Source organism: Spinacia oleracea, chromosome 6 (assembly GCF_020520425.1).
Source record: "Spinacia oleracea cultivar Varoflay chromosome 6, BTI_SOV_V1, whole genome shotgun sequence".
Lineage (NCBI taxonomy): Eukaryota > Viridiplantae > Streptophyta > Magnoliopsida > Caryophyllales > Amaranthaceae > Spinacia > Spinacia oleracea.
The window spans coordinates 146,229,699-146,239,176 of NC_079492.1; positions in this window are offsets into that span (position 1 = coordinate 146,229,699).

Here is a 9,478-nt window from a genome sequence, read left to right on the forward strand (position 1 = left end):
CATAAAATACCCCTCACAATTCGTACAAATACCCAACATACCCTTATTAATAACGGGCCGTTAGTCCGCCGTTAGCCAAGTTTCCAATTCACCCAAATGCCCCTATTCTGAAACTTATTTCACCAAATGCCCCTATTAGGAAACTTATTTCACCAAATTCTCCAAATTTAAATATAGCTATTCAGATGTTCAGACGGCTAGTTTTTGTGTTTCAAAAGTGGTTCTTGGTCATGGTTGGCTATAAAAACCCCTTTGCTGAATGGTTCTTGTATTTTAGATGTTATTTTACTTTACTTTGCTAATTTCATAAGATTTGTGTCACGAGTTTTCTTTCAAAATCATCTTCCACACCCAATCATTCCACATATATTAGGGTACCTAACAAATTTTGTTATTGTGGTAGGAATGGAGGTTGTACTACAAGTGTGATCCTTGCAACAATCTGAGTTGGTGCAAGGGAGTAGTTGAGCAAGAAAACAGGGGGCAGCAGCATGAAGGACAATACAGGGGAAGCTTAGGCGAAGGAGAAAGTACTGAAAATAGGGGAAACAGTAAGATGCAATAGGACTTGAAGCAAATGAAGAAAAAGATGATACTGTAATGTCAATACAAGGCATCTTACTTTGATTGTGAAATGAAGAAAGGCTAATCCTATTTATGTCATGGTTTGGGATGGACAGGCAGAACTTAGGACTTAAGAGAGCAAGCAAGTACTTTTAGCAAAGAAAGGTCAAGACTTCAGAGAACTCTTAGCGAAGAAATTAGGAGGCAAACAACATGTGAAAGAAGTCCGAGGGCAGGGTCTTATTATTGGTATAGAGTTGGATGCACAAGTTGGCCCGCTAGTTGATGCTTGTCGAAATTCAGGAATGTTAAATTGTTAATATTAACTGCTGGAAAAGGAAAATAGAGAGATTGGTTCCTCCACTGACCATACTAGAACAGGAGCTCGAAACAGGTTCTGAGATTCTCCTCAAGTGTTTTCTGTCCCTGGGTTGAAGCAGTGGAGTTGAATTTGTGTACGCTGAGTCGATGCTTGTCAAATTTCCTTGTGACATCAATAGATCCAAAGCTCATAATTGGCATCGTAGCTGTAAATCAGGAATACGTTTCCTACTAGCTTCTCTTTGGATTATGCCTTGGGTTTAATGTACAAATTGTCATTTCAAGATATCTCACTCGTTACTCAGAACATTGATTTTCTTTGTTGCATGGATTCATTTCATAAGTATCTTTCTCCCTTATTATAAGGCTTAGTTTGTTATTTTGATACCTATAAATTGCGTAGCTTTGTATTGAGTGGAACACACAATCAACATTATTATTTTCTCTTCGTACTACGTTTGTTCAAAATTAGCCTTTAGATATTATCACGACTTTAGTGGATCAAGAAGGCATAAGCAAACAATAAGCAACGACTCATTTTCAAACGAAAAAACTAGCCGTTGGAACATCAGCATAACTATTTTTAAGGTTGGGGGCATTTGGTGAAATAAGTTTAATAGAAGGGGTATTTGGTGAAATAAATTTTTAAAAAAGGGGCATTTGGTGAATTATGAAACTAGACTAACGGCGGACTAACGGACCGTTATCAGTAAGGGTATTTGGGGCATTAAGTCAATTGTCAGGGGTATTTGGTGAATTATTGGAACTTGATGGGCATTTGGTGAATTACTTCAAAACTCGGGGTATTTCATGAAATATTCGATAAAAAAACCTTGAATAAACCTATATAGCTATGTACCCAAGAACAAGATAGAGGTGTTGTACTTCCAGTCGAATGCTTCTTACTCCGTATTACTTAATTGTTATTAATCAATATTCTATTATTAGGAATTTGATCAAGGAACACTGTTTGTTGACTTTCAGAATGCGAAATTCTTAAAAATAATACAGTTTTGCTCTAATAATAACCGCAGCTTATGGAATTTGGAAGAGTTATCAATTCGAACAAACTCTTGCAAGGTATTCCCTCCCCTCCCTACTACGAATAATAGTCTGATCAATAGTCTTATTGAGTATTATTTCCATTTAAGTTGAAGAGTATGCCAAAATTCTGAGCAGAAGTCTTGGAATATCAAGACTCTATTTAAGACGTTTAAATAGTATATTCTTTGTTAATTATTATCCCAGACTACTGTGGTGAACTTATTTTTGTCTAAGAATATTTTATTCAGTTTAAGGTCGCCCCATAAAAATGTTTCAGTTTCTAAGTATCAAGTTTAAATCACTGATTGAGATCCCAGAAAATATTTTAGGTTTCTGAACTTAACCAGATAAAAAAACTAGTGAGTAAGCTTAAGCCTTAAGAGTGTGCACATTAGCACAGGGTAACCATCTTCCTCTGCAAATTACAGAAATTACCCAACAATTACATAGCATATTAGGAATTATAGCTACATATAACAATTTTGAGCAAAGAAATGCAACAAATTTAACATAAAACATAGAAGCGCTGATTATTCTAAATTCAACCAATTCAAGATTAAAAATAAACCTTGAAACGCACGTTGATAACCACACGAAAGCATTGCTTACATTAATAATAGAAACTACGGAGTACATAGTAATAAAAAAACAAAAAAAATACACTAAGGTTCTATTATGCTATGTTCACGTTATTTCCATGAAAATAAAGTAAAAATCGGGCGAAATAGAAAGCAACTTAAGAAGTGGAGCTTGAGATGGAAACAAGAGAACCTGTCCATGGCATCCCTTAATATTCATATTTCCAATCGTATACTTTACGAGATGCACACAACCCCTCAACTCAACTAACGTGCTTTGGTACGCGTACAAATCTGAATCTTCATCAGGGAATGGTACTACCTCATGATACTCTTCACTTTCCAAGTCAAAACCAAACACACCGTTTTTTTTAAGGGGTTTTCTCGACGACCTATCCAATATAACACATTATTAGAATTAACCATTTTATTACTGCAATTATATCCATATAGAGGAGGACCTTGTATTCTTTTCCATGAATTTCTCTTTAAGCTATTGTACGGGATACTCCCGTTGGCCCATTTCTATACCAGAACATCATATTCTAGTATTATGGGCCCAAAGAGTAATAAGGGCCAAGGCCCAATCCATGACCTAATAATCTAAAACCCCTATAAATACTCATTTATGGGGGAAGGTAAAAGGGACCTCTCTACACTCTCTACTCCCTCTTCTCTGTATTCCATCTCTTTATGATATTCCACTAATGTTGGGCGTCGGAGGCTTCGATCCGGGGAACCTCCCCCGGGTTCGGGGTTCACTTTGCAGGAAATCACCTCCACATTCAAGATACGAAGATCCGACCACACCACCTGATTCCAATATATAAAAAGTAATTCTTATATAAATAATAGTAATAAATAAATAAATAAATAAATAACACCAATTTACTTGCAAAAGAAAATGAGAGACACATCGAAAATGTCAATAAGGAGCATACATTACAAATTCAGTTTACTGCGAGGAAGATAATTAGGATGGTAGCAACGTCCATGGATCTAAGTGAGTTGTTTACCTGTTGTCTAGAAGGGTTCAAAAACACGTCTTATGTGAAGGAAGGGCAAGGCATATCCGCCATGGGTAAAGGAAAAGATTCCACAAGGGGTATTAAAGCAAGACCAGGATTCAGAGGCAAAAAGCGTTGATTAAGTCAACTCCACCGGAAATTCTATTACCGGCATGTATGTTACCAGTATCGCCAAAATAGTTCTAATCGGAGAAATTCCAATTCCTGCGGTCAAGAGGCCACCAAACCTCTAAATTGGAGAACTACCGGCATTTCTCTTACCGGCATTTGCGCTACTGGTATCGCCAAAGTACTGAATTGCTCTGCTAACCACGATGACTGATCATTTTCCCTAAACGGCAAGAAATGATACCAGCTAAGCTTTTCTCTCTCTCTTCTTTTATATGAAATTAAAAATTTCTAAATTACTCACTCTTTGGTCGTATGCGGGGTAAATATCAAGATGCTTTCCCATTTAACTGAATTAGTTTCATGTGACTAATATGCTTGATTTTAAATGACTGACGTGCTATCAGTATGCTTCCAACCGGTGTTTATTAATTTAATTTAGTGTTACCAACAGTGTTGTATTCAAGGGGCAGAATATGTGGTACCGTCTAAAATACTGTCGGCCTAAAGTTATGGGCCTTATGGCCATACCAATGTCATCTAATATGCGTAGCTCGACATATCGTCATATCGTAGTCTTGGGTACCAGCAGCCACTTGATTGGTTACAGTTTAGATTGAAGATTGATACCAGCCCAGTGTCACTGCATACCTTTTAATTATATTCTTCTTCCCAATGTGAAGTCATTTTTAAACAATTTTTCTGAGAAGGGAATTGATAGTCATACCATCCTACGTGCTACCTGCTTGTACGTGATGTTTTCTCGATTGATGGATCAAAATAAACTCTATTTCAGTGATACAGACTTTTGGCCAGTGCATAATCTTACTGGCGCATAGTAACAAGCTTTTTAGCCCGTGCATGACCCTTAGCTAATTAATTCCTATTTGAGTCATGAATTTGAAAGTCATACTATCTGCTACCGTTTAAAGATTTTAAGTTGGTATCGGCCTACTTGGAGGATTCATGTTTGCTACCGGCCTGATTTAAAAGGTCAAAGCGCATAGTCCCATACCCTCTAATTCACTGTCGGCTCGCTGTTTGAGTGCATTTTAGTATGCTATTTGAAGTACTTTTTACAATAATTTTATTGCTCCAAAGCCAAATTGCTACAATTGTGTATCTTCGAGATTCAAAGACTCTAAAGTCGGCCATTTTTCTCATGGTAATGAGCCGCATACGGCCATCATTATTTTATTTTTATTTCCCCATGTGTGCTAGTAATTGTTGGTTTTTGTCACAGATGTCAAGCCAATATCGGGCAATATATGTCATACCCCATATTGTTTAATTTTGTACTTTTTACCGGCTATTTCTATCTACCTAATATGGGAGCTTATTTTAAGCAAGTATTTTGGAAGGAAAGTGTTTGCTGCCGGCTAGTACCAACAGTCTTCTCATATCTCAATTAAGGGACCAGGATAAAATGTTTGGTAAAGTGTCTCTTTCAAGTCTTTGTGTTCTTTGGTAGATTTTCTCGGCTTTCTGGTAAACTACTTCCTAGAGTCTTAACCATAATTAAAGCCGGTCATTGTGCCAGTTGACCTGCTATAAATTCCAATTTTAGTACTCCATATCAAGTATGTACGTTCATAATTCCATGGTAATAGGCGGATGCAACCATTTCATTCGCTACCGGCATTTTAAGCAACTTCGGTTGTTGGGTGATGTTTGGTAAAGGCTCATAAGTTTCAAATGTCCAGAGGGAAGCTATCTAATGTAAGACCAGACGATCGGTTGTGATTTTCTATCTGTCTAGTATTGAGAGTTTTCTCAAGAGTGCAATGTGAATATAAATGTTTTTGACAAATCACACTCGTACCATTTAGTCAAACTAGGTGATACTGTCTAAAGCGATGTAGGCCTAAAAGTGGTAGTTGTACCCCATACCTTCTAATTTAATCACTGATTGCGCTCGAAGTCAAAAAAGTCTTGTTTATCATCAATCATAGTATAAACATCAAATGTTGTTGTAGTCAGCAAGCAATATTATAGAAACATAGAAACCATCTGCAACATTCAAACTATAAGTCTTCTATCTGTCTGTTCCGTTTGCAAAGTATACGTTAGATGTATGAATGCATGTCTTATAGCCTTTTGAGATATTTTTAATTAAGAATTATATTGCAATATAGGCATATAGCCATTTGAGGTAATAATACCGTCTGCATAACCATATTATGACAAGTGTGTATTTTCCAAATCCTCTAGTAAGAAGCCACACATAGTTATTTTATATGAGTTACCCTTTACCATTTTAAAAAAAAAGATGTTTGATAAGATAAGAGCCCAATGCTCAGATTGAAAATTCATACCAATCATATGTTCTACCAGTCATACTGCATACCTTTTAATTATGTGCTACCTGCTAATACCCGTAGCTTTCTCAAATGATGGGCAAAGAGAAGTTATTTCAATGATAATGACTCTTCCTTTATAGTTGTTAGGTGCATATTAGTAAGCTTATTAGCCAATGCATAATTTTATTGTTTTCGATTCACCACCTGGTAACTGTTGGCTTTTGTCAGAAATATATCTGTCTAAATATTTACCATATATCATTTTTGCTACCAGAATAACAGTGAACAATTTTATTTGCGTAGTCAACAAGTTGAAGAAGTCTCTTGCTACCTATCTAAGTTGTTGTAGGCTAAGTAATTATCAACCTAATTTGAGAAGTTCTAATGGCAACCGCCCTGATTTAAAATCATACCCAGTTAGCCAATACCACCTAATTTACGTTTGGTCTGAGTTTTATGCAATAGTTGTTAATGGTGGAGTATGACCATAGCGAAATGAGTGGGAATAAAGAGTGCAGGAATCTGCAACTCTGCCCCGCAATTTGTTTGTTTGTTCTTCTATTTTATTGGCATCCTTACGAAGATCCCTTCAGTCACTATTGGTCGTTTCCTGGATATAATTGAAACAACTCCTTGAATTACGAGCTTCACTTAGAATGATGGAAGTTAATTGTTGGTTTGGTCATGGCTTGTTGCGATATGTCTTTCCGAGCAATATCTTTGGTGTAAGCTGCATTCTCAACTAGATTGACCTTCTATGTTTTGTTTGACATACCAAGACCAATTTACAATAATTGACCCGATTCCTTGTTGTATCCATAGCTATTGTGATTCGCTTGACTGATCTTAAGATTATACCTTGGTTGGATTGTAAACTTCAAAATATCATCCATATAAATTTGCTAATAACCCTTAGCTGCCAGAGACGCATGCTCAAGTAATCAATGTTAGCCTATTAAATATGTATTACGTTTTCGGAGCACTGAGAGAAACCAAATGTTGTTGTCTCCTGTTATGTTTAAATGTTTAAATTATACGGGTTTTGAAAGTGAGAACAGGTTGTTGCATTGCAGTTATTGTTTGTCGTTATCAGAGATGTCATGTCACTATGATGATTTCATGGTTGTATTATACTAACATCATATGGTTCTTTAGGAAGAAACATCTCCCAGAATGCTTGTACTATGTGCTTTTGTGATTGTAGGCCAATAGTTGCATAGGCAAAATGGGAAAAGTGGTTATTGCAGCGACAGCTAATGCTCACCTTCATGTTGTCCCAATATCACTCGGCGCTCAAACCGAGAGTGGGCAGTTATCCAAGTGGATGATAAAGAAACTCAGCAAATGGAAAACTCCGCGAAAAGGAAAGGCTCGCAAAAATTACATTAAAACTCAGGAAAGTCTCCTTAACTACTCATATACTTGATATGAAATAATAGCATACAGGGTTTTGCGCATGAGAAAAGAATGGCTATGCATAAGAGAGGAACTGCCGTTAGTTATTGTACTCATATGATGTATGTGGTTATATTTCCTATGCAATGCGTGAAAATGAGCTTAGAATATGCATGAAGTAAGCATAGTAGTGCGATGTTTTTTTATCATTGTTATTACCCAACCTTCGACATACTTGGTAAATTCATGTTAGTCACATCACATAGTAACAGTGGCAAGTTAAAAGCAAAGAATTGTTAAAATATGGTGGTCCTAAGCGCCCAGGTGACAAGTTTAGTTTTATATAATTTAAGCGCGTGATATCGTAAGGATTGGGCCACCGGTAATAATATGAAGATTATGCCACCAGTAATACTAAGAAAAAAGAAAATTAATCTTATAACCCAATTTTACCACGTGTGTAATGAATTTCGAAAACTTGCTTTAATGGTCAGAAGTTGGTTAATATTAGCTATTCTTATTTTGTTTTAATGGTAAAGACGAGTCATGAATGAATTTATATTTTTACACTATAATAATTTTATGCCAGCAACAACTATTGCTATAGGGGCTAATGAGTATAGCACTAACAAGGTATAACTGAAAAAATTCAACACTTAAAACATCTGTGGCGAAAGCCTTTTTACCGATACCAACAATAGGAGTAAAGTCCCACTTAATTTGGTTGTTTTATGACCATTTTTCAAAGTTTTTAGTCACAAGTTATTTCAGTAAGTAAATTGAATTACAACTCTAAATATTTGTGTCAATAAAGGTACCTCAATGACATCATTTTTAAGCCGACTGTAAACTCTACTTAATACTCCGAGGGGCTAGTTAATATACTAAAGTAATCAAGGTTAATTCCTCTATAAACTAATGGTGTGTACTATCATATTCAAGTCCTTAAGTATCATTAAAATTATTGTGAATTCGTAACCAGTAACACTAAAACAATTACATATCATTGTAATAAAGAGTCATGTGCCAAATTGTAGGGGTGTCTTTCTAGTCGGCCACTTATACTTTATAGTGCTGCTAGATCGCATTTGATTTATAAATACTTAAGCCCCTAAAACGACAAATTTATTGATTTGGAGTAAACTATCCACACGCTTACTCGTTCGAAATGCATAAAAACTTGTTAAGATAATGCTCGTGCTAATATAACTTTCGTATCAAAAGGATTGAAGTGTTAACTTTCCGCACAATATGATGATACCATGCTAGTATGTCATAAGATCTGTATAATTAGGTAACCATCGCTTGTCTAAATGCATATATTCCTTTTAAGTTTCACGATTGAAATTACTCTCTTATCGGTAAAATGTTATTAACATCATTCGAAGTGCATATAATAAGCAGATTTATTAGCTTAAAATATAAATGATGTATGCTAAATGCACTTCATTATCATGCAATCTCACATATTGATATGATTTGTTTAACTTTGCTCATTATCTTATATTCTCTACAGCATGATCGCAAGAATAAAATAGTCGGTATGTTTGAAATACCGGCAAAAATCGATATCACATATCAAATGTGAAGTATGGCAACCAACGAAATGTATGGATGTGATCAGTAGCTTTGGGGAAAATAAATGCCGTAGGGGCACTCCAATGTGAAGCGTAGCAGTCCATAAGGAATGGATGTGATCAGTAGCTTTGGGGAAAATAAATGTCGTTAAGGGCACTCCATTGTGAATCGTAGCAGTCCAACGAAATGTATGGATGTGATCAGTAGCTTTGGGGAAAATAAATGCCGTTAAGGGCACTCCAATGTGAAGCGTAGCAGTCCATAAGGAATGTATGTGATCAGTAGCTTTGGGGAAAATAAATGCCGTTAAGGGCACTCCATTGTGAATCGTAGCAGTCAAACGAAATGTATGGATGTGATCAGTAGCTTTGGGGAAAATAAATGCCGTTAAGGGCACTCCAATGTGAAGCGTAGCAGTCCATAAGGAATGGATGTGATCAGTAGCTTTGGGGAAAATAAATGCCGTTAAGGGCACTCCATTGTGAATCGTAGCAGTCCAACGAAATGTATGGATGTGATCAGTAGCTTTGGGGAAAATAAATGCCGTAGGGGCACTCCAATG